Below are 26,111 nucleotides of genomic sequence, written 5' to 3' on the forward strand. Positions count from 1 at the left end.
TGGAGTTTGCAGGAGCAGCGGGCGGCTCCTCACATCTCTCTCTTTTTGTTTTATTATGCAGCAAATAGATCTCCCAGTAGAGAGGGTAGAGACAGTGGTCACACCTCCCAGCCAAAAATATTGATCAGACCATGTGCGGGAGTTATCCCTAGGCCTATTCTGGAGCCCGAGATACTCTCGACCTGTCCTCTGCCGTTTTTCTGGGAAAGGGAGACTTGGGCAGGCAACCCTTATGCGGAACGACATGTCTCTCAGAGGGATAGTGGCCCTCTGTGCGATACCTCGTTCAACAACCCTCCTTGGGTGCTATGTTGGACACTCTGCCCAGTGCAATGAACCTGAGTTCCAGGCGTGCAAGAGCTGTCCGGTCAGCGATCTATTGCTTGAGCATAGTTAACCATACGTCAGTGGAAGTCCCATGTTCCAGGGCTGCAAGCGCCTGAGCAATAACCACCTTGTCTCGCTTATTTTGGGTTCTGAGTCTGCACACCATCCATAGGAGAAACACCAGTCCGCAGCAGATGGCCATGCCAAACAATCCAACCCCCATCCATTCTTTGAAATAGGAGACGGTCGAAGAGATCCAAGATGACAGCAAGACATGTGGAGTTGATCTGGAGCACGGCCATCCTTAATTCGCGAAGCGTCTGCTCAAACTCAGAAGTCCAGTTCTGCAAAATGAACTGAAAAATGAACTGAAAAAGATTCTTAGACAAATTAGTAAAATTTTCAACAATGGCTGAGATTCCAAAATCTTTTTTTTTTGTCTAAACAATGACATGCTATTAGGGGCTTCCACCAGAACGGGCACAAAGCGTGGCATTCGGGTCACCACTGCAATGGGCCAGGGGGAGGTTGATGGCTCTATGTGTCCCAAAGCCAGCTGCTCGGTGACCAGATCAGTCACCGCAGCCAATTTCTCGGAGGTCAAAGGCCACTGAGGAACCCACACCGGGGCCTCCGTTTTCCATGGTATGGGTCGTACTGCCCCAGTGACGCTTAGAAAAAACCCAAACCCTGTCTACCTTCGTTCGGGTTGGGCGCTAAGGGCTCTGTACGTCCTTGTTCACACCGCCCCAACCCTTTTCCTCTTTCATACCCCATTTTCTTCATAATTTGGACTGCTTGTAGTGAGTATTCATTGGACAAAGTGAGTCCGAGGTCATGCATAACATCCCGTCCCCATAGGTTGACAGGTAGCAGAAGAACATAGGGAGTGAATCTCCCTTCTTGCCCTTCCGCCGACTTCCAAGTGAGGGTGAAAGAGCTGATTGTTGGATGGGCACTGTAGCCCAGCCCCTGTAATGAATGTGAGGCTTCGGTAATTGGCCAAGACCTTGGCCACCAATGGGAAGAGATGATGCTCTTATCTGCCCCAGTGTCTAGAATACCTTCAAAACTCTTGCCACTAACTTGTAGGAGCAGCTTCGGTCTATCTTGTAAGCTGACAACCAAATAGGTTGAGTCCCAACCTGAAGATCCCATCTGCTTGCTCCTGGGCTCCTGGTAGGTATTCGGAAGGAGCAGCAGTTGAGCTATTCTATCTCCTTTACTTATAGAAAATACACCTTTGGGGCTAGAGCACAGAACCTGCATCTCTGGGGTATGTTGATTATCAATTATGCCAGGGTGAACAATTAGTCCCTGCAGAGTAAGTGACCCTCGGCCCAGAAGGAGCCCTACAGTCCCTTGAGGCAGCGGTGTAGGCAATTGAACAGGTATGGGCTGTACTCCCATTTGAGGCATCAATAAGAAGTTGGAAGAGGCGTGCAAGTCCATTCTTGCGCCATCCCCAAGGGGGCTCTCTCCGGGGCTTTGATAAACCGGTTCCCATATCTTTGTGGGCCCTGGGACCAAGGGCCCGCTACCCCATTTTTTGGATCCTCATTTGTGGGGGTCTCTCTAGGAGGGAGGATATTACCTCTCAGATCCCTGACCGAGCGACACAGGTCCGCCTTATGATAGCCCTTGCCGCAGCGGGTACAGAGAGCAGGGGGAGCCCTTTGATTTCGGCAATCTCTTTTCATGTGTCTGGGCTTCCCACAGTTAAAGCAAACCCTTTTGTTGGGCCCCTTAGTGGGGCGCCTCTGGGATTGTAAAATGGCAGCCGCTAGCCCTGCATTGGTAAGGGGGCCTCCTAATTCTCTGCAGATTCTGAGCCAATCTTGCAGCCCTTTGTTCTTCCTTGGGGCAATAGCTGTGCGGCACTCCTGAGTGGCTTGTTCAAAAATGAGCTGCTCAATAAAAGGCATGGCTGTCTCAGAGTCCCCAAAAATGCGTCCTGCCACTTCTGTCATCCTAGCCACGAAGTCGGAAAAAGGCTCCTGAGTCCCCTGTATAATCTTTGTTAATTGGTTGTTCCCTTCTCCCCTCCTAGAGAGTGCCTTCCAGGCCCTGATGGCAGTACCCGAAACTTGCTGATTTGCCCCCCAGGGGAAATTAGTCTGGTTGGTCGCATAGCGCCCTGCCCTGTCAGCATGTCAAAAGTCCACTCCTGTTGTTCTGGTGTTAAAGATGCAGCATTGGCTCTAGCTTGCTCTTGAGCTGCTTCGTGCCAGAGGGCCTTCCATTCCATGTATTGGCCCATGCTGCTAAGCGTGGCTTTGGCCACTGTCTGCCAATCAGCAGGTGTCATAGAATCTCTTGCCAACCTATCCAATTGTGCTAATGTAAAGTTGGCGCAAACGCCATACTTTCTGACTGATTCTGCTAATTCTTTTATCTGATTATATTCCACAGGCGCGTATACCCGCCCGTCCTCTAGGCCTTCAAAAACAGGGAAGGCCGAGCGTAGCTTCCTTCTCACCTTATCAGGTAGGAGGGAGAAGGATCCTAGGCGGACCTCATACAGAGGGGGTGCCGAAGGGACCACCTGTGAAGCGGCTATCCCATAATGTGAATGTTTTTGGTGTCTCTTATTGCCCTGCAAATGATGATAACTCTCCTCTTCATATTTTGCCACTTCCTCATCTAGCTCAGCCTCCTCCTCAGGGTCGAGGCTTTCATCCTCTGAGCTTCCGGGGCTGTCTGAACTACTTAATTGCAAAGCTTTCAGCTCTCGGACGGGGTATAAATTAGTCCCCTTGTCCGACTTTTCAACAAATAAAGAGTCTCTAGGTTCCTTAAAATACGCTCCCTTGTCAGCAGACTTTCCGGGGGGGCCATTTTCCTTATCTCTAGGTTCCTTAGAATACGCTCCCTTGTCAGCAGACTTTCTGGGAGGGCCATTTTCCTTATTCTGGGCCCGTTTCTTCCTTCGCGCGCCTAATCTCTCACTGCGTTCAGTTTCTGACATGCTATCCTGGACTTCCTCAAGAACACTTCCTCCATTCATCTAACGAGGTCCCTACCCAGCTTGTTCCAAGAGGCCAAAGTTAGTGAGCCAGAGCAGGCATACCAAGGAGCCACCCGATCCACCTCCTTTACAAAGTTTCTGAGCGTTCGATTGGCAATCTTTATATCTCGCTGTTTCAACACTGCTTCCATAGCGGTAACAACCGACTGAGAGGAGCCCATGATGATAAAAAAGGGGGGGCGCCCGCGGCTTATCTACGTCCGCCTTACCAGCGCGAGGAAAGTGAAAGTAAAAACCTGCAAGGAAAGCGAAAGTGTAAAAACGGCGCGCAGCTCCTTTATCTACAGGAGACTGAGACGCAGACCCAGTTGCTGCCGCTTATCTACGTCGGTCTTACTGCACTTATCACCAACCTTGATGGATACAAATGTTACCACAAGTGCTCCTAGAACAATAACCAAGGCCTCAATGCTACTCCTAAAGCGGAGAAAAGCACAAGCCAAAGTCCCGAAAAGACATACCTCTCTGAACGTCCTTCCCTACAGTTCTGAATCCCTAAATTTAAGAGGTCTCCGATGGTGCTGATGATGGTCTGGTCGTATTCCCGGGTTTTCTGCACCAGTTGTCCCGCGCTACCTTCTCGCCAGCAAAAGGACGCGGCACACTCAGGATCCTTCTGTAGAAAGCTTTAATGCATCTTGAGAGGGAGAGCATAAGCTTACAAAGCGGAGACTCCAACGGTCTGAAAACCCGTCCCTTATATAGGCTGGTAAGCCTGCCTAGGACGTGGCACTTCCGAATTGGTTCCAGCTCATCAGCCCATATTGCGCCACGAGGTAGGCAGAGACCGAAGGACATTAAATCACTTCAGGCACGCGCACTGATTTGTTCGCCGCTCAGCACAAGCTGGATGCAAACGCCATCTTGTAATGGAGTTTGCAGGAGCAGCAGGCGGCTCCTCACAGTCCTTGTCTAAGGGTATTTAGTAACAGCAACAGGAAAATAAACTAAGTCCCCATGGTTTTGAACTCCTGAATTCCAGAATTGAGGATAAACATTCTGTATTGATTAAGGCATCCACTTTGTAGTACATGGTTATGGTAGCTCCACAAATAAATGTGGGACTTTTCAAATGGCTTTTCTACAAACATTTGCTGAAGTTTATTTGAGGGAATGTGGTGTCAACTACCTCTGACAGGAGATCTGTTTGTTTCCTGTAGAATGCACCAGACTTGTGTCTCTGCTGTTTGTTCAAGGGCTTTTTAATTTTTCAAAAAGATGAAGAGCTCCTGGGGAGGACTCAGTCAATTTATTTGACTAAGAACCACCCCCAAAGATGTATCCACAGGCCACCCTTGGACAATTTCTTGTTGAGACTCTCCTCCCAGATGAACCAAGGTTGGGCCCAAATGACAATGAAAGCTATCCATCACAGAGAGGAAGTTTATGGTTACAGCAAGTACTTGTTTGTCAAAGACATTTACATGCTGCTCACTATGTATTCAAAGCTGGTAGCTGTGCTTTTTGTACCAGATAGTAAGACACTTGCTCTTTTTTCAGTTTAATTAGGCTGCTGCGTCCTGCCATGTTGCTGAAGCTGGCCATGAACTCTTGCCCCAGCATCCCAAATACTAGGATAACAGTCCTACACTGCTCTGCTCAGGTAAGATGGTGCTTTAAAATAAACCAGGAACAAATTAAGAGCTTTTATATTCTGACTATTTTGATGAAAAGTATCTTCACATACATACTCTGTTTTCTCCATAATCCATAATCTTTCTGCAAATGAGTATTCAGCAACTTTATAGGTATCTGATGAGATAAGTGTGTTCAGGGTGATATGGTAATGGACTTTATGCCTGTCAGGATAAAATTAAAGAATCAGGAGCTGCTTCTACCAAAAACCAAAACAAGAAAACATTAGGTCAAACTAAAAATTGCAGTTCATAGGTTCCAAATAAAAGAAATGATAAATGATTTGATAGTTGTACATTATATTCTTGTACTGAATCTTCACAAAAGCACAAAGTTGCATGACAGTTAAAAAGCCTTGTGAACTTACCTTTGGCAACTATCCTGCTAGATAAACAAAAATGTTATCTTGGTTAAAACATATTTTCCTAAATCCAGTGTGGAAATATAAATAACATGTTTTCCCACAGTGGAAAGACAAAAGTTTATCTCAGAGACACAGGAGTGCTAGGGTTGCCTAGTGTAGTGCAGTATAGTGCAGTGTAGTATAGTGTAGTGTAGTGCAATATAATGTAGTATACTGTATTGTGTAATGTAGTGTAGTATAGTATAGTGTGGTGTAAGATAGTGTAGTGTACTGCAGTACACTCTAGTGGTAGTTGCTTCATGTGCCTGAGGTCCTGGGCTCCCTCTCCAGTACCATGCACTTGGAAAAGCAGAAAGCAAATAACAGTTGTCAGATCTTGGGGCAGATGTTGAGAGGGTGATGGTGGACTGGGAGTTGCAATCTTGGTTACCACGATTCTATAGATGAACTGTGGTGGGCAGCAATTGGTCACATATCTCAAAGTAACTGCTAAAGAGGAATTGGTGTGTTCTCAACACACACATACAAAAATAATTTGATAGGTGCCTGACTTGATGGCTGTGCCAATTTCCATCTTCTGGCAACAGCATATAATGTTTGGGGAGTGTTTATGAGAATTCAGTGATGAACAACACAAACAAGATAACCCAAAACCTGGCCCTGGGCTTTTCATTTGATTGTTTATGGTGTTTAGAAGATGTATTGTCAGACTATACCCGGGTAATTCCATTTAAACCTCCTTTATATGGGTTTGTATATTATAAAGCTTCTCCCATTGTAGGTTTCCATATGGCCTTTCAAAGGGCTTCACTCAGTTATCACACCTCCATCCTATCTTGCCTTAGTGTGGTTTTGCTTCATGCCTTGCAGCCCAGGTGTGGGAAAGCTACTGGGACAACCAAATACAGAAATGCTAGACTGTATTTACCCTAAGCCCACTGTCTGGTATTGACCTTGATGGAAATGCAGATACACTGCTTGGGGGGATGCCTTTGGTGAGGGAGGTTGAAGGTCGTGTTTCTTGATTCCCTGTAGTCCCCCTGAACCTGCAAACCACACAGAAGAGTACTGATGGAAGCATCTGGTGTCCATGGGCCTATGATGAAGAGCCTAGGGCCAGGGCCTCCCAAACTCCTGGGCATCCAGACTCTAAGGGTCTTAGGGAGTTGGCAGCAGAATTGGGTGCTGACCTGCAAAGATACTAAGGAAAGGGATTCTCAGAACCTTAGACACGACGTCACTGCTACATGTCATGGGGGAGCTGAGAATAGAGGAGGCCAGCAGACTGAGGATAATCTCTGAAGCAGGGGAATGGGGAACTCTGGCTTAGCTCAGTGGGAGCTAATCCAGGAATATGGAGGGGTCTTCTGCAGGAGACTTAAGTGGCAAGGCTCTGTGGACAAATGCTTTCTCCATGTTCCCCATAGTTGTTCTTAATGAGAGAGACAGTCTTTGGTTCTGAACTGTTTAGTGAGTGCTTATCATGGAAATGTGTGCAAACCATCTCCTCAGGTTGGATCAGTAATTAAATACCTTGTAAGGAAAGAACATCCAGGAAGGTAAGCTTATTGGCAGAACCCTACCAATTTCTAGATACCTCAGTAGCATGGAGAACTCTATTCTTAGCTAAAGGAGCCTAGGACATGTTCCTATGCAGAGATTTTGTTCATGTGACAGAGGCCTGGTAGGAAGCTGGTGAATCATTTGCTGTCTAGTCTGGCTTCCGGCACTTCCAACCCATCAGCTTTGCCAATTTCCTGATATGACCTACTGTGTCACAGCTTAGTTTGGGTTTATTGATGTGGAGAGACACCAGAACCAATGAAACTTTTCACTGGGGCTGGCTTACAGGTGCAGAGGTTCAGTCAGTTATCTTCAGGGCAGGTAGCATGGCAGCATCGAGGCAGACACAGCACTGGAGAAGAAGCTAAGAGCTCTGTATCTTGCTGTGAAGACACTCAGAAGAATGTCTTATAGGCGGGTAGGCAGAAGGTCTAAAACTCCACCCCTCCACAGTGACACACTTTGTAACAAGGCCACACTTACTTCAACAAGGACACAACACTTAAAAGTCCCACTCCAAGAGTTAAGCATTCAAACCACCACACCCCTCTACAATGTCCCACATTTAAATCTTTCTTTCCCACTGTTTCCTTTTTCTACTTTGTAAAATCGGTGTTCTACCATTTTATTGAAATATCCTTCCATAACACCTCACTAGAACATTACCTCCTATGGGTATTCCAATTTAAATACACATTTCTAAAGATTGAATGTTACCATCCACATAAGACACAACATGTGGCATTTGTCTTTCTGAGTCTGGGTTCTATCCCTCAGAATGATTATTTCTGGCTCCATCCATTTACCTGTGAAATTCATTTTTTCACATCTCAATTCCATTCTTTATATGGACCACATTCTCATTATCTTTTCATCAGTTAAATGTCATCCCTCTGGGGTCTGGGACACTATTGCTTTCCTGGCATCTGGGACTTTTTGCTTGCTAACCCCTGTTCCACTTCCTGTTCACACTGCTTTTCTTGTGTCCCACAATGTTAGGTATACTGCTTCTTCATTTTCATTGAATTATAGAAAGTGTTTCATTTCTTTCTTGATTTCTTCCCTGACCCATATATCATTGAGTATACATTTTTTTTTCTGTTTCCATGAGTATGTTGGCTTTCTGTTGTTCTTGTTTTTGAAGTCCAGTCTTAGTCCCTGGTTTTATGTTAAATGTCTGTTATTCATGCAATCTTCTTGTATCTATTATGGCTTGTTTTGCATCTAGTTATATAGTCAGTTTGGAGAAGGTTCCATGGCATGATAAAAAGAAGATGTCTTAATCAGGGTTTCTATTCTTGCACAAACATCATGACCAAGAAGCAAGTTGGGGAGGAAAGGGTTTATTGAGCTTACACTTCTATGCTGCTGTTCATCACTAAAGGAAGTCAGGACTGGAACTCAGGCAGGTCAGGAAGCAGGAGCTGATGCAGAGGCCATGGAGGGATGTGTCTTACTGGCTTCATCAGCCTGCTCTCTAATAGAACCCAAGAATACCAGGCCAGAGATGGTACCACCCACAAGGGGCCCTTCCACCTTGATCACTAATTGAGAAAATGTGCCACTGCTGGATCCTATGGAGGCATATTCCCAACTGAAACTCCTTTCTCTAGGATAACTCCAGCTTGTGTCAAGTTGACACATACAACCAGCCAGTACAGAAGGTATAATTTTTTCCCTATTGGAGGTGAAATGCATTGTGAATATCTGCCATATCCATTTGGTTCATAACTTCTGTTAGTTACACTGGGTCTTTGTTTAATTTCTATTTCAAAGGCCTGTCCCCTGGTGTGTCTGGGGAGTTGAAGTATCCCATTATTATGGGGTTTAATGTGTGTTTTGAGCTTTACCAAAGTTTCTTTTAAACTTCTGGTTGCTATATCAATTGAAGCAGAGGAATTCAGAATTGAAACTTCCTCTTGGTAGATGTTTCCTTGGATAACTGTGAAGTGTACTTTCCCATCTGTTTTGAGTACTTTTGGTTGAAAGTCTACTTTCTTGAACATTACAATGGCTTCTCCAATTTGTTTCTTGGGAGAGAGAGAGAGAGAGAGAGAGAGAGAGAGAGAGAGAGAGAGAGAGAGAGAGAGAGAGAGAGAGACTGAGGGAGGGAGGGACAGAGGAAGAGAAAGAGATGTGGGGTAGGGAGGGAGGGAGAGGGAAAAGGAAAAGGAGAGACTGAGAGAGACAGAGTGACAAAAGTGAGAGACACAGAAACAGAGAGATAGATTCAAAGACAGAGACAGGCGCTGGCATGAGCTTTTCAAACACCAAAGCACACCTCCAGTGGCATACCTTCTCCAGCAAAGACATATCCCCTACAGTTTCTAAATCAGTTCCATGAACTAAGTAGCAAGCATTCAAATATATGAGCCTTTGAGGACCATTTTTATTCAAACCACTCCATTTATGATACACAAGATTTTTAATTTATCAAGCTGAATATTTTTATTTCCTGAGATGTATTAGAGAAATACTGTTGTGTTTCAACTATTTTTGTTCCATGTGATCATCCACAGAGCAGTACATTATAACTGTAGCTAAACTTATGACTATAAAGATACAACCTGGATACTTTTTTCATCATGACTTTGGGATCCACAGAGTTTGACACACTGTCCTGGCTGGTTTTGTGTGTCAACTTGACCCAGGCTGGAGTTATCACAGAGAAAGGACCTTCAGTTATGGAAGTGCCTCTGTGAGATCCAGCTGTGGGGCATTTTCTTAATTAGTGATCAATGAGGGAGGGCCCCTTGTAGGTGGTGCCATCTGTAAGCTGGTGTTCTTGGCTTCTATAAGAGAGCAAGCTGAGCAAGCCAGGGGAAGCAAGCCAGCAAGAAACATCCTTCCATGTTCTCTGCATCAGCAACTGCTTCCTGACCTGCTAGACTTCCAGCCCTGACTTCCTTCACTGATCAATAGCAATGTGGAAGTGTAAGCTGAATAAACCCTTTCTTCTACAACTAGTTTCTGGGTTATGATGTTTATGTAGGAATAGAAACCCTGACTAAGACAACCACTACCCACATCAAAAGCACAATTCCCTGTGTAGCTCTGCCTGGCTGGGACCTAATTATGAAGCCTCAGTCACATGATACTTGAAGATGTCCACTCCCACCTGATACTTCTAGTGTTAGAGGACTATGAACCACACACGAACACAGTAGGTTCCTATGAGAGAAAAATTAGAGAATATGTTTTACTCATAATAATACATTAATTTTATTCAATACAAGCTTAAAGTGGGGAGTCAACTTTTATAGATTTTGCTAAACAGTAAATTATATACAATAACAGAAAGATAATAAATAAATACCAAAACTTCACATGAAAACAAAGAAAAGCAAATATCCAAAACAGTCAAAACTCTAACCAAAAACCAAACATTATAATTAAGATAAACGTCATTTTACTGCTGCAGATTTTAAGCAGAGTCCTAAAGCCTGTTGATGGCGGTGGAAAAATAGTGCAAAGGCAGTCAATGATGATAAGAATCTCTTCAAGATGAAAGTAGGCATACCTCATTGGGGGGCAGAGAGTTGCTGATGGAAAAGTCCTTCCAAGGCTATGCATGTGACGTGTTACAGACCATACCTCAAAAGCTGTCAAGTTCACATGACTGATCACAATGAAATAATACTTGATGACCCATCAGGATCAGCAAAAATTGACCTTCTCAGACTCTTCCTGGATGCCCAGCAGATCTTGATGTCCCTAAGCACTTCTCTGAAACCTTCCAAATATGCACCATTGTTGGACAAGAGGTTAGACAAAATAAAGGCATCATCACCTATAGGAAGGAAAAAGGAAAAAAATGCAGCCCAAGATGGCCATGGTTGCAGTGATGAGATGCAATGGTTGTACACTTGCTTTGCACACTCAGTGCTCCTGGTGAAGAGTTGTGTCTGAGGGAGATCTTGACATGGTCTGTGCCCCATTTGAGCTTTTGTTGGAATCTCTCAGACCTAGGGGAGGAAGAGGAAAAAGGCCTGCTGAGAACTTGCCATGTCAGCTCTCAAGCAACTCCAGGTTTACTTAGCAGGGCAATGCAGTAAGACCCTTCAGCTGAGGTCATGTCCTGGATCCCCAAAGTAGAAGGACAAAAGAGCACCTGGGCCTGGATGTGTTTCTCAGTTTAAAAATTTGCTTGATACTGAACTATGAACTGTACTCTGTGCTGAAGTTAAATTAAAATAGAATATTTCTCTAATATTTCATGCATATTATATATCCAGTGAAGGCATACTGGACAGAAGTGGACCAGCCTGTTCCTGCCTTTTATTCACTGTGTCTCAGGGGCTCCAAAATGAGTGGCATCTTCCAGTAGGCCCTCCATTTTCCATAGCCTGTTTGACTTTGGAACCAAAGCTATGAGCCCAGCCAACTAGTAAATCTCCATAGCCAGGATGCTGAGAAGATGCACTGAGCAGCCTAACCTTCCAGTGCACAGGCAGGATTCACTGTGCTCTTGTCCCAAGAGCAGACAAGGGACACAATGACTAAGCCAGCCTTTATGATTCTCAGACACATAGATTTGACAGATCAGCCTCCTACATTTCTCCATGTACCACAGTCCTTTGTTTTCCTACAATCTATTTCTATACCCAAATACTTTTTCCTCTACAAATCCTTGAAAATAGGAGTTTACAACATCTTGTCTCCTTATTTTCTAATAAGATAGATGGAGAGGCATGAAGTTGGGCTGCTGTATTTGATGTTTTCCTGATGCAAAATGAAATGGCAGAGGACTTTTGTCATTAAAGATGTTTTCTATTACCATTTAGGATGATTTCCTTGAAGATGTCTGCTGATCCTATAAGTATATTAAAGCTCTACTGACACAATTATATCTACACATGATTCAGGGTCCTAAGACAGAGGGTTCCAAGATCATCCTTCAGGAAATTGCAGGATGATACATATTCTGCTCTCTAAACCTACCAGCTACTTCTCAAATGACCCTGCGAGTAAAAATAAACACAGTTCTCCATGGTTATTATTGAGGAACTTTACATCATATTGCAGTTCATAAGATATAAAAACATCCCAAATGTCAGTCTAAAGGAGGCTAGTGAATTAATAGGCAATGATTTTTCTGAAATGGAGCACACTGCAGAACTATGAGGAGGAATCTGTACTGAAGAAAGAAGAGAATGTTACAGGAAGACTAGACAAAACAACTGGTGAATACATGGACTCTCAACAAAACCAACAATATACACATTTCTACAAACATGCATTTCACACACTCACACACTCATACACTCATACACACACACAAACTCTACAGAAATCATAAGTGAGCGGGAATGTTTGAAAAGACCACAATGGTGGAGGAACAGTTGAATATAAACTATAAAAACCTGATATTTCAAGTGAGACTCAGGACTCTGCTATCCATCCCTTGAGGACTGAATATGCATAGGGAACACACTTCTTAGCAGGTGTTGAGAGAATTGGAGACATTTTATTCTTGAAGTCTCACAAGTATCACACCAACTCTCAGCCTGAGTGAAGTCTTTTACATATCCCTGTTCATCCAGTCAGCTCCACGATATAAGCTCTAAGAAAGGATTCTAGCAATTCTGACAGAAAACAGGACTGGAAGATGCTATTCAGGCTCTTTCAGTGTGAACTAAGATCTAGGCAGGGTAAAGAGACCATCTTGCAATGCACTCAAATGACTCCAACAAAGAAAATGAGCTAAAGACCTGACTTTATCAATCAAAGTTCTGTTCTACTACAAGGGATGCACCCACATAGTACCTTTCTAACATAATGGCATGTAGGTGTGTAATGTTTGTTCAAACTATACATCTTAATGAACTGCAACTTTTACTTCAGAAAGAGGATCTGCTTGCCTATCCTCCATTGTCCTGTAAGAGGCTAACATCACAGAAAGTCTTGTAAATGATCAGAGAAATGAACAACTGGATGAGACATAGGAGAGTCCTGGATAAGGTTCAGGATGGTTACATGCATGGGCTTGACTGTGTTTATGGTTAAACAAGAGAGCAACCTGCCCCTGATGCTCATTCATCTTACCTGCTGCTGCTTGGTACAGGAGTCATTCAAAATCTCACTGTCTTTTATACACAAAATATTTGTGTGCTTGGTGTCTTCTTCCGGTGCAATCTGCTCCTGTAGCAGTTCTCTGTTCTCAGTCTACAACATCTTTGCTTTGTGCTTTTGATGGTTAGATTCACACAGGAGTTGGTGATTACTGATCCTGAACCAAAACCAAAACTGTCGACTCCCAGAGAGCATCCATCTTCTTCCTACTCCTCCATGTACCAACCACATTCATGGGCCCTGATCTCTACTCAGCCTCAGACTACAGTCCAGATTAGCCATGGAATATTATATATAGGAAACTCAAATGCAGAGGACAACCACATTCCAGAAGACTCAAGGGATTTCTGAAAACACTAGCACCAGTAGGTTCTCATGTATCTTCCAGAAGAGGACATGGGCCCCATGTGTACTAAGGTGTCCACAGTGTTGAAAATCTATCTGTAGTTAGAGAGGAAACCTTCAGTAGGAGAGGAGAAGACAACACAAATGTTGAAAATATTTCTATATGTTTCATGGCAACCGGAATTATAAATCTCCTTTCAGAGCCCTAGAGACTCACTGTTGGTTGATATCTTCATGATGGTGCAAACCTCTCCTATCTCAAGGATACTGAGTTGGAAAGGACAGAGGCTGGAGGGGCTCACAGACTCTTCACACTTGGTCAAAATGGGTCCAAGAGGTAAACAACCTAGTGCATTGCTTTGAAGGAGGCAGGATTCATTTTAAGAGGCAAGCAATATATAATCTGAGTCCTTACTTTGGTTCAAAGACAAGGATGGTCAAACACATTCTGTGCCTAGTGCTTGTGTCATGTCCATGTTAGTCACTCACCAGTATGAGTGATTTTCTTTAGTCAGTTCTGTGGAGTTGGACAAAGCTTCAGTGATCTCATGTGGCATTTTCTTGAGGTCAGTCATCATTTGGTGGTATTGCATCATAAGCATGAACTTCTCAAAGTTGTTCCTGTGGGAGGGCATGGCCCAAGGAGCAGATATTCCCATGAACTAAGTATACAAGGATCAAGTCAATTCAAGCTGAATTGTGGACTACCCCTGCCCATATAAGCCACATTCTTCCTCCTTGGTATTGGCTTTTCTAGGTGTTTATTAAACTTATTACTCCTGGCCTGGGGCCAGTAGATCCAGAGAGGTAAAAGAAGGGAGCTGACATGCTTTAGCTCCCTGAGAGGGCTTGAAGAAATAGACTAGCTCTCCAAAAAGTTTCCAGGAGCCTGTGCCACAGTGCTGGACCACCTTAATCCTGAGAAGACACTTCTGTTTTGGTTTAATGAATTATCAATCATTGGATCTTTTGTACATAAATTTCCAAAGGACATAATCAGTATTTACAGGGAAAAGGCTTTATAACATACAACAGGAGTTTTCAGTGTGTACCCAATGTGAACACAGAGGTCACTTGCTGTACTGCTCAAAGTGAGGCTCTGTGAACTCATCACTATCATTACCTAGAAAATGTGTCAGGCAAAATCTCAGGGCTCATCACAATACACAGACTCCTCAGATAGTAACTAGAAAACACAAACACACATACACACACATACACACACACACCCCACACCACACACACACACACACATACACACACAAACACACACACAGCACATACCACACACACACAACACACACACACAACTAAACCCAATTAGAATGCCACATAGATAAAATGATGTAGCATCATCTCAGAGTATCATGAACAAAAATGGAGAAAAGCAGTGACAACCTGCAACCAATCCAGACACAATGAGATAAAACACATGGGACCAGGCCCCTTTAGCTATTGACAGGGCCAGTTACATCCAAATTACCTCTAGGTCTACTACAATAATGATTTATCATAATCACATGGTACTTAGCATCTCCAACAAAACAACACCTGTCCATGTTTCTAAAAATGCAGGATGAGAGCTCACACACTGCTCCCCTTATCCAAGACTGTGATTCATGCCACAGGCTCTGGTATACTTTTGTGGGAATCAAAAGAGCCTGTGACAACCATGTCCCATGTGAACTTCAAGTTCTGTGTTGAACATCCAATCAGCAAAATAAATTTGTACATGAGGTCATCCTTGAGTTGTAGCCTTGTGTCATAAGAGGAAATCTGGTGATACAGAGCAGGCCCAAGAGAGTCAGCAAGGAACTGGGCACAATGACTACCTGTCGTTCAAATCTTTGTTACTGTAATGGGCCAGGATACCCCGGAGTTGTCTCTCTCATTTTGCATCTTCTGGTGATCCCTTTTGAGCTTGTCCAACATCTTCACTCCCTGCTCCTCCTCATTGATGGTGGAGGGTTGTGATGATGCCTTCCCAACAGACCCTTTAGGTAGATCTACACTAGTAAACTTGTAGAGATAAATTGACAGGGAATAAAGAAACTATGCTTAGTCCCAAACATAAGCCCAAGGAACAGGAAATTCTAGAGACACAGTGAATCCCTGAAAGAAAAGGAAATCATCTTCAAGCCGGACTCCGCAGCTATGTTCAAGCCTGCTTCAGACCACCATCACTAAACATATGCCTCGCTCACTACTGCAGTCCCCCAGCCCTGAAAGTATAAGCAGACCCAGGCAAGAAGCATTGGAGGCCATGTAAGCTCTTATCCGATACTGTAGTCCGTAATGCTTGGCATAAAAAGATTGATCATAAACACCAGCACCTAACATCTCCCACAAGTGAACTCCTGTCAGGACTTCTTAAAATTGGTGATGCAAGCTCACACTTTACTACACTAACCCATACAGTAAATCAGGCCACATCATGTTTGTACAAAACCAAAGTGTCTGAGACCTTGATCCAGGAGCAGGGGAATATCCTTCCCTGTCCTTGGTGTCACATTCTCATGTAAACTACAGGAAACTATTGAGGATGAAGGGCTTCAACACTCTATCCTGACAGCAATATTTTGCTATTCTCACGGAATTTTCCCATGGCATAATTTGCAACTCAGGATATTAAGATCTCTGGGCAAAACAACTGCAGGCTTGTCAAATCCTGGCTCTCTGCAAAACTAATCATCTGAAATTTTTGAATCTGAGTGTGCCATTGAGTAATATCAAGGATCCAGATCATAAGCCCTACTCCTGGTTGGACCAGCTTAAGCCCACCTCTTCCAGGATGCTCCCTGACCCTTGCCTAGGACTCACTGTGCCTTCCCCATGACCATTTCTTCCTTCTTGTTTCCCAACAAGACAAAAGACCAGCCTCCTTCTGCCTCTTCTGCCTAGGCCTGATCTCTGTCTGTATTCTATTCTCCCTCCGAAATATCCTGCGCAGCATGGACAGCATGCCTGCTTCTGAACCCAGTGGGCTCTGAAGGAATGCCCCACAGGCAGCTGGTGTCACTACAACACTGGTGATGTCACAGAAGATTCTAGGGTTCTCCTGGATACAAGAGATTGTCCAGGAAAGTGACTACTGATGATGTCATGAGGAAGTACCATGGCCTACCTGCTAACTACCTTGCCCCATATTGGCCAGTTTCTGAGATACCTTTTCCAGGAGCCCCTCTTTTGACCTAGGGGAGAGCCCTTGGCACATTCTCCTTACAAAACTAGGGATTTCTCTCTGCTTCATTACAAGTCAAGCACTTTTGATGGGGAGACTTTGTTAGGGCCTTGGCATGGTCAAGGCCCATCATTGCTAGGACCTAAAGCTCTTGGATCCTTGAATGAGAGAGATTCTTCTCCATTATAAATCTGATCCTGGGGTCCATTCATGAAAAGTGCAGTCCAAGTCTCCATGTTGCCTCCTTTTCCAGAAGCCATAATCATTCTCCTGGACCTTTAATTTGATGCAAGTTCAATTGTATTTTTTTTTCTTTTTTTTTTTGTCTTTCTTTTTTTTTATTATTCGATATAATTTATTTACATTTCAAATGATTTCCCTTTTCTAGCCCCCCCACTCCCCGAAAGTCCCGTAAGCCCCCTTCTCTTCCCCTGTCCTCCCACCCACCCCTTCCCACTTTCCTGTTCTGGTTTTGCCGAATACTGTTTCACTGAGTCTTTCCAGAACCAGGGGCCACTCCTCCTTTCTTCTTGTACCTCATTTGATGTGTGGATTATGTTTTGGGTATTCCAGTTTTCTAGGTTAATATCCACTTATTAGTGAGTGCATACCATGATTCACCTTTTGAGTCTGGGTTACCTCACTTAGTATGATATTCTCTAGCTCCATCCATTTGCCTAAGAATTTCATGAATTCATTGTTTCTAATGGCTGAATAGTACTCCATTGTGTAGATATACCACATTTTTAGCATCCACTCTTCTGTTGAGGGATACCTGGGTTCTTTCCAGCATCTGGCAATTATAAATAGGGCTGCTATGAACATAGTAGAACATGTATCCTTATTACATGGTGGGGAGTCTTCTGGGTATATGCCCAGGAGTGGTATAGCAGGATCTTCTGGAAGTGAGGTGCCCAGTTTTCGGAGGAACCGCCAGACTGCTTTCCAGAGTGGTTGTACCAATTTGCAACCCCACCAGCAGTGGAGGAGTGTTCCTCTTTCTCCACACCCTCTCCAACACCTGCTGTCTCCTGAATTTTTAATCTTAGCCATTCTGACTGGTGTAAGATAAAATCTTAGGGTTGTTTTGATTTGCATTTCCCTAATGACTAATGAAGTTGAGCATTTTTTAAGATGCTTCTCCGCCATCCGAAGTTCTTCAGGTGAGAATTCTTTGTTTAACTCTGTACCCCATTTTTTAATAGGGTTGTTTGGTTTTCTGGAGTCTAACTTCTTGAGTTCTTTATATATATTGGATATTAGCCCTCTATCTGATGTAGGATTGGTGAAGATCTTTTCCCAATTTATTGGTTGCCGATCTGTCCTCTTGATGGTGTCCTTTGCCTTACAGAAACTCTGTAACCTTATGAGGTCCCATTTGTCAATTCTTGCTCTTAGAGCATACGCTATTGGTGTTCTGTTCAGAAACTTTCTCCCTGTACCGATGTCCTCAAGGGTCTTCCCCAGTTTCTTTTCTATTAGCTTCAGAGTGTCTGGCTTTATGTGGAGGTCCTTGATCCATTTGGAGTTGAGCTTAGTACAAGGAGACAAGGATGGATCAATTCGCATTCTTCTGCATGCTGACCTCCAGTTGAAAAGGCTATCTTTTTTCCATTGGATGTTTTCAGCCTCTTTGTCGAGGATCAAGTGGCCATAGGTGTGTGGGTTCATTTCTGGATCTTCAATCCTGTTCCATTGATCCTCCTGTCTGTCACTGTACCAATACCATGCAGTTTTTAACACTATTGCTCTGTAGTATTGCTTGAGGTCAGGGATACTGATTCCCCCAGATTTTCTTTTGTTGCTGAGAATAGTTTTAGCTATCCTGGGTTTTTTGTTGTTCCAGATGAATTTGATAATTGCTCTTTCTAACTCTGTGAAGAATTGAGTTGGGATTTTGATGGGTATTGCATTGAATCTGTATAGTGCTTTAGGCAAAATGGCCATTTTAACTATATTGATTCTACCGATCCATGAGCATGGGAGGTTTTCCCATTTTTTGAGGTCTTCTTCCATTTCCTTCTTCAGAGTCTTGAAGTTCTTGTCATACAGATCTTTCACATGTTTGGTAAGAGTCACCCCAAGATACTTTATACTGTTTGAGGCTATTGTGAAGGGGGTCATTTCCCTAATTTCTTTCTCAGCCTGCTTATCCTTTGAGTATAGGAAGGCCACTGATTTGCTGGAGTTTATTTTATAACCTGCCACTTTGCTGAAGTTGTTTATCAGCTGTAGGAGCTCTCTAGTGGAGTTCTTTGGGTCACTTAGGTAGACGATCATGTTGTCTGCAAATAATGATAGTTTGACTTCTTCCTTTCCAATTTGTATCCCTTTGACCTCCTTATGTTGTCGAATTGCCCGAGCTAGTACCTCAAGTACAATATTGAAAAGATAAGGAGAAAGGGGGCAGCCTTGTCTGGTCCCTGATTTTAGTGGGATTGCTTCAAGTTTCTCTCCATTTAGTTTGATGCTGGCTACCGGTTTGCTGTATATTGCTTTTACTATGTTTAGGTATGGGCCTTGAATTCCTGTTCTCTCCAAGACTTTAAGCATGAAGGGATGCTGAATTTTGTCAAATGCTTTTTCAGCATCCAATGAAATGACCATGTGGTTTTGTTCTTTGAGTTTGTTTATGTAGTGGATTGTATTGATGGATTTCCGTATATTGAACCAACCCTGCATTCCCGGGATAAAGCCTACTTGATCATGGTGGATGATCGTTTTGATGTGTTCTTGGATTCGGTTGGCAAGAATTTTATTGAGTATTTTTGCATCGATGTTCATAAGGGAAATTGGTCTGAAGTTCTCTTTCTTTGTTGGATCTTTGTGTGGCTTTGGTATCAGCGTAATTGTGGCTTCGTAGAAGGAATTGGGTAGTGTTCCTTCTGTTTCTATTTTGTGGAATAGTTTGAAGAGTATTGGTGTTAACTCTTCTTTGAAGGTCTGGTAGAATTCTGCACTGAAGCCATCTGGTCCTGTGCTTTTTTTGGTTGGAAGACTTTCTATGACTCCTTCTATTTCTTTAGGCATTATGGGACTGTTTAGATGGTCTAGTTGGTCCTGATTTAATTTTGGTATTTGGTATCTGTCAAGGAAATTGTCCATTTCCTCCAGATTCTCCAGTTGTGTTGAGTACAGGCTCTTGTAGTAGGATCTGATGATTTTTTGGATTTCCTCAGTTTCCGTTGTTATATCTCCCTTTTCATTTCTAAGTTTGTTAATTTGGATACTTTCTCTGTGCCCTTCGGTCAGTCTGGCTAAGGGTTTATCTATCTTGTTGATTTTCTCAAAGAACCAGCTCCTGGTTTTGTTGATTTTTTGTATGGTTCTCTTTGTTTCTACTTGATTGATTTCGGCCCTGAGTTTGATGATTTCCTGCCTTCTACTCCTCCTGGGCGAAATAGCTTCTTTTTGTTCTAGGGCTTTCAGGTGTGTCAATAAGCTGGTAATGTATGCTCTCTCCATTTTCTTTTTGGAGGCACTCAGGGCTATGAGTTTTCCTCTTAGCACTGCTTTCATTGTGTCCCATAGATTTGGGTATGTTGTGTTTTCATTTTCATTATGTTCTAAAAAGTCTTTAATTTCTTTCTTTATTTCTTCCTTGACCAAGGTATCATTGAGTAGAGTATTGTTCAGTTTCCACGTGTATGTGGGTTTTCTGTTGTTTCTGTTGCTATTGAAGACCACTTTTACTCCATAGTGATCAGATAGGAGGCATGGGATTAGTTCGATCTTCTTATATTTGTTGAGGTCTGTCTTGTGACCAATTATATGGTCGATTTTGGAGAAGGTACCATGAGGTGCTGAGAAAAAGGTATATTCTTTTGTTTTAGGATAGAATGTTCTATATATATCTGTTAAATCTAATTGGTCCAAAGCTTCAATTAGTTTCATTGTGTCCCTGTTTAGTTTCTGTTTTCCTGATCGGTCCATTGAGGAAAGTGCAGTGTTGAAGTCACCCACAATTATTGTGTTAGGTGCAATGTGTGCTTTTAGTTTTAATAAAGTTTATTTTACGAAAGAGGGTGCCCTTGCATTTGGGGCATAGATGTTCAGGATTGACAGTTCTTCTTTTTGTATTTTTCCTTTGACCAACAAGAAGTGTCCCTCAGGGTCTCTTTTGATGACTTTGGGTTGAAAGTCAATTTTTTCTGATATTAAAATGGCTACTCCAGCTTGTTTCCTGAGACCATTTGCTTGTAAAATTGCCTTCCAGCCTTTTACTCTAAGGTAGTGTTTGTCTTTGACCCTGAGGTGTGTTTCCTGTAAGCAGCAAAATGTAGGGTCCTGTTTACGTATCCATTCAGTTAGTCTGTGTCTTTTTATTGGGGCATTAAGTCCATTGATGTTAAGAGATATTAAGGAATAGTGATTGTTACTTCCTATCATTTTTGACGTTATTTTTTAAGTTTGAATGCTTAACTTCTTTTGGGTTTGATGAAAGGTTACTATCTTGCTTTTTCCAGGGTGAAGTTTCCCTCCTTGTATTGGTGTTGTCCTCCTATTATCCTTTTTAGGGCCAGGTTTGTGGATAGATATTGGGTAAACTTGGTTTTGTCATGAAATATCTTAGTTTCTCCATCTATGGTGATTGAGAGTTTTGCTGGATATAGTAGTTTTGGTTGGCATTTGTATTCTCTTAGAGTCTGCATGAGATCTGCCCAGGACCTTCTAGCCTTCATAGTCTCAGGTGAAAAGTCTGCTGTGATTCTGATAGGTCTTCCTTTATATGTTACTTGGCCTTTTTCTCTTACTGCCTTTAGTATTCTTTCTTTGTTTAGAACATTTGGTGTTTTGATTATTATGTGACGGGAAGTATTTCTGTTCTGGTCCAGTCTGTTTGGAGTTCTGTAGGCTTCTTGTATATTCATGGGCATCTCTCTCTTTAGGTTAGGGAAGTTTTCTTCCATAATTTTATTGAAGATATTTGCTGGCCCTTTAAGTTGTAAATCTTCACTCTCATCTATGCCTATAATCCTTAGGTTTGGTCTTCTCATTGTGTCCTGGATTTCCTGGATATTTTGGGTTACAAGCTTTTTGCATTTTGCATTTTCTTTAACTGTTGAGTCCATGGTTTCTATGGAATCTTCAGCATCTGAGATTCTTTCTTCTATCTCTTGTATTCTGTTGTTGATATTTGCATCTCTGTCCCCTGATTTCTTCCCAAGGCTTTCTATCTCCAAAGTTGTCTCCCTTTGAGTTTTCTTAGTTGTTTCTACTTCTGATTTTAGATCCTGGATGGTTTTGCTTAGCTCCTTCACTTGCATGCTTGTGTTTTCCTGTAATTCTTTAAGAGATTTTTGTGTTTCGTCTTTCATGACCTCAGCCTGTTGACCAAAGTTCTCCTGTATTTCTTTAAGAGATTTTTGCGTTTCGTCTTTCATGACCTCAGCCTGTTGACCAAAGTTCTCCTGTATTTCTTTAAGTGTTTTTTGCATTTCCTCCTTGTTGGCTTTTGTATTCTCCTGGATTTCTTTCAATGATTTTTGTGTTTCCCTTGCAAGGGCTTCTAACTTTTGATCCATTTTCTCCTGAATTTCTTTAAGTATGTCCTTCATGTGTTCCTGTACCAGCATCATGACCAGTGATTTTAAATCCAAATCTTGTTTTACTGGTGTGATGGGGTATCCCGGACATGTTGGTAGAGGAGAATTGGGTTCAGATGTTGCCATATTGCCTTGATTTCTGTTAGTGACATTCCTGCGTTTGCCTTTTGCCATCTAGTTCTCACTGGTGTTAGTTTTTCTTGTCAGTGCTGGACTCACCAGTGCAAGCTGCCCCTTCCCAGTTGGCCTCTGGTGCACAGCTTTCCTCCTGCGCTGCTTGTAGACAGGGTGCTGCTGCCCAGGCTGTTCAGATCCCAAAGCAGGCACCTGAAGGCTCCCGCTGGGGCCCGCTGGATTCACTGGAGCACACTGACTTCTCCCAGCTGGCCGCCCGGAAACCCAGCTAGCCACTTGCAGGACTTGGAGATTTGGTGCTGCCGCCCAGGCTTATCTGGGCAGCAGAACTCCCAACCGGGTTGGTGCACACAAGGCTAGCCTAGCTGCTCAGGCCCTGAGTCTAGGCAAAAGCCTGGCAGGCCAATGTCGGTGCAAAGTTCCCCTCAGTTGTGGGTGTTAATTGGGTGTGTCAGGTGGCTAGGATGGTGGCGTGCGCGAGTTCCCTGAGAGTGCTGGGAGAGTCTGCTGGGCTAACAAACTCCTGGCTGGGTCAGCACACAGATGGCCCAACGAGCAGCCCAGGGCCTGGGGGCAGTCCAGGGCCTGACCGTCTGAGACCCCTGCTATGTCCTCCTTGGGCTATGCCTGTTAGCTGGTTTGGTTTTGCCTGCTAGGTCTCTCTGGCTTCCCGTAGGCAAAATGGTGGTGGTGCGCAAACTGGCCCGGATAAACAACCTCCTGGCCGGGTTGGCACACAAATGGCCCACCTAGCAGCCCAGGGCCTGGGGGCAGTCCAGGGCCTGACCGTCTGAGACCCCTGCTATGTCCGCCTTGGGCTATGCCTGTTAGCTGGTTTGGTTTTGTCTGCTAGTCTCTCTGGCTTCCCGTAGGCAAAATGGCGGCGGTGCGCGCAGGCCTGGGCAAACAAGCTCCTGGCTGGGTCGGCACACAGATGGCCCGCCGAGCAGCCCAGGACCTGGGGGCAGTCCAGGGCCTGACCGTCTGAGACCCCTGCTATGTCCTCCTTGGGCTATGCCTGTTAGCTGGTTTGGTTTTGCCTGCTAGGTCTCTCTGGCTTCCCGTAGGCAAAATGGCGGTGGTACGCAAACGGCCCCGATAAACAACCTCCTGGCCAGGTCGGCACACAGATGGCCCACCGAGCAGTTCTGGGCCTGGGGGCAGTCCAGGGCCTGACCGTCTGAGACCCCTGCTATGTCTGCCTTGGGCTATGCCTGTTAGCTGGTTTGGTTTTGCCTGCTAGGTCTCTCTGGCTTCCCGTAGGCAAAATGGCGGTGGTGCGCGCCGACCCAGGCAAACAAGCTTCTGGCTGGGTTGGCACACAGATGGCCCGCCGAGCAGCCCAGGACCTGGGGGCAGTCCGGGGCCTGACCGTCTGAGACCCCTGCTATGTCCGCCTCGGGCTATGCCTGTTAGCCGGTTTGGTTTTGCCTGCTAGGTCTCCCTGGCTTCCCTTAGACAAAATGGTGGTGGTGCGCAAGCCGGCCCGGGAGGAAAAAAACCTCCTGGCCGGGTTTGCACCCCGGTGGACCCCCGATCAGCCCAGGGCCTGGGTGCAGGCCAACGCCCGTCGGGCTTAGACCCCTGCGATGTTGGTCTCGAGTTATATTTGCGTACCTCAGTCTGATTTCTCTGGCGACCGAGAACCAATATGGAGCCTGGTAACTGACTGGCGGGAGGCAGAGTTCTGATGTGGCTTCTGTGTGGTGAAAGGCACCGTAAATCCGCCGCTGCTTGCAGCCTGGCTGGCCAGCGATGGCCAGTGGTCATGGGCGCCGGGTCTGCCTGGACCCTGTCCGCTTGGTTCTACTGCTGATGGCCCTTCCTCTGGACCAGCCGCTGCTGCTGCTGCTGCCGCCGCTGCCGGCTGCTTCTCAATTGTATTTTTTTTATTGTGCACATGCCTTGAGAGGAGATGGTGTTTCAATATATACAGACATGTATTTTCACAAAATATATGTTTTAGGACCTCATTTTGCAATGAAAGCTCCATGTTATTAATATAGGAACTCAGGTACAAGGGAATATCAAATTACCTTCTTTAAAAGATAAAATCCCACATTCTCCCTTCCTCAGTTACAACCAGACAGAGAAGGCTTCTGTGAGCAAAGGTCAACAGGGACATTGGATTGCTGCTCTGTATAGTAAAAAGCATTTGACAAAATTCAGCATCCTTTCATGTTAATAGTCTTGGAAAGAACAGGAATTCAAGGCCCATACATAAACATAGTAAAAGCAATATACAGCAAACCGGTAGCCAACATCAAACTAAATGAAGAGAAACTTGAAGCAATCCCACTAAAATCAGGGAGTAGACAAGGCTGTCCCCTCTCTCTCCATATCTTTTCAATATAGTACTTGAAGTTCTAGCTAGAGCAATTAGACAACATAAGGAGGTCAAAACGGATACAAATTGGAAAGAAGTCAAACTATCACTATTTTCAGATTATATGAAGGTTTGGATGCTTTTAATGACAACTTATATTTCCATAGGGGTTGCGGGACTGTTTGGATAGTGTACATTATCTTTATTTAGCCTTAGCATGTGGTTTTCAGCTGGGGAGATAGCTCAGCAGGTAGGAGTCTTGGCTGCTCCCCCAGAGGTCTTGAATTCAATTCCAGGCAACACAGGGGGGCACACAACCATCTCTAAGGGGCTCTAATGCCTCCTGCTGGACTGTGGGTATATATGCAGCAGAGCACTCATCCCTTTAAAAATAATAAAACAAAATGTTCCTTCTGATCTAGATTTTCCAGAATTGTTGAGCATAGCATTTTCTTGTAAGACAGGATAAGTTTTTTATTTCCTCAGTTTCTGTTGTTATATCTTCCTTTTCATGTCTGATTTTGTTAATTTGGGTACTGTCTCTGTATCATTTAGTTGGTTTGGCTAAGGGCTTATCTATCTTGTTGATTTTTCTCAAAGAACCAGCTCTTGGTTTTTTTTTTTTTTTTTTTTTTTTTTTTTTTTTTTTTTTTTTGATTCTTTGTATCTTGCTTTTTATTTCAGTCCTGAGTTTGAGTGTTTCCTGACATATAATTCTCTTAAATATGTTTGCTTGTTTTCATTTCTAGAATTTCAGGTGTTCTTTGAAGGTCCTGGTATAAGATGTCTCCAAATCCTTTTGTTTTCTCTATCAACAACTTACTCATTTTTTCTTTAATAGGTTGTTTTATTTATTTACATTTTAAATCTCAACCTCTTACCATGTTTTCTCTCTGCAAACCCACTATCCCACCTACCTTACCCTACTTCTATAAAGGTGCATCCCCACCCACCTCCCCATTCCTGCTTCATAGCCCTTCATACCACTATATGGGGCATCAAGCGTTCACAAGACCATGGGCTTCCTCTCCATTTGATGCCAAAGAAGGCCTCTTAAGCTCTTTCCCTCTATCTTCTAACTTCTCCACTGGGCTCCCTGTGGGTTGCCAGGAAACATAGGCATCTGTATTTGTCAGGATCTAGCAGAGCATCTTAGGAGATAGCTGTATCACTCTACTGTCAGCAGGCACTTCTTGGCATCCACAGTAGTGTCTGGACTTGGTGGCTGCATGTGGCATGGATCTCCAGGTAGGGCAGTCTCTGGATGGCCTTTCCTTCATTCTCTGCTCCATTCTTTGTCCCTGCTTTTTCTTTAGACAGGAGCAATTGTATGTTACAATTTAGGAAATGGTTGGGTGGCACTTTCCCTCAACTGGGAGACCATGCCTAACCTCTGAAAATGGTCTCCATAGGTTCTCCCTCCCCTTTGCTGGGCATGTCAGCTATTGTCATCTCTCTGGGGTCCTGGGACACTATTGCTTTCCTGGCATCTGGCCCTTTTTTGTTGCTAGCCACAGTTCCCCCAGGCACTCAGTCCTGTGGATTTTCCTGTTCACATTGCTTTCCTTGTGTCCAAAAATGTTGGGTAT

The 26,111-nt window shown here is 44.0% G+C and overlaps 1 pseudogene; it reads right to left on the minus strand.

Moving 5' to 3' along the window:
• Positions 1–3,636: 3,636 nt before the first annotated feature.
• LOC127690789 (uncharacterized) lies at positions 3,637–16,308 on the minus strand (annotated as a pseudogene).
• Between the last annotated feature and the right edge of the window lie 9,803 nt (positions 16,309–26,111).

This window comes from Apodemus sylvaticus, chromosome 8, assembly GCF_947179515.1.
Source record: "Apodemus sylvaticus chromosome 8, mApoSyl1.1, whole genome shotgun sequence".
NCBI classification, from domain to species: Eukaryota; Metazoa; Chordata; class Mammalia; order Rodentia; family Muridae; genus Apodemus; species Apodemus sylvaticus.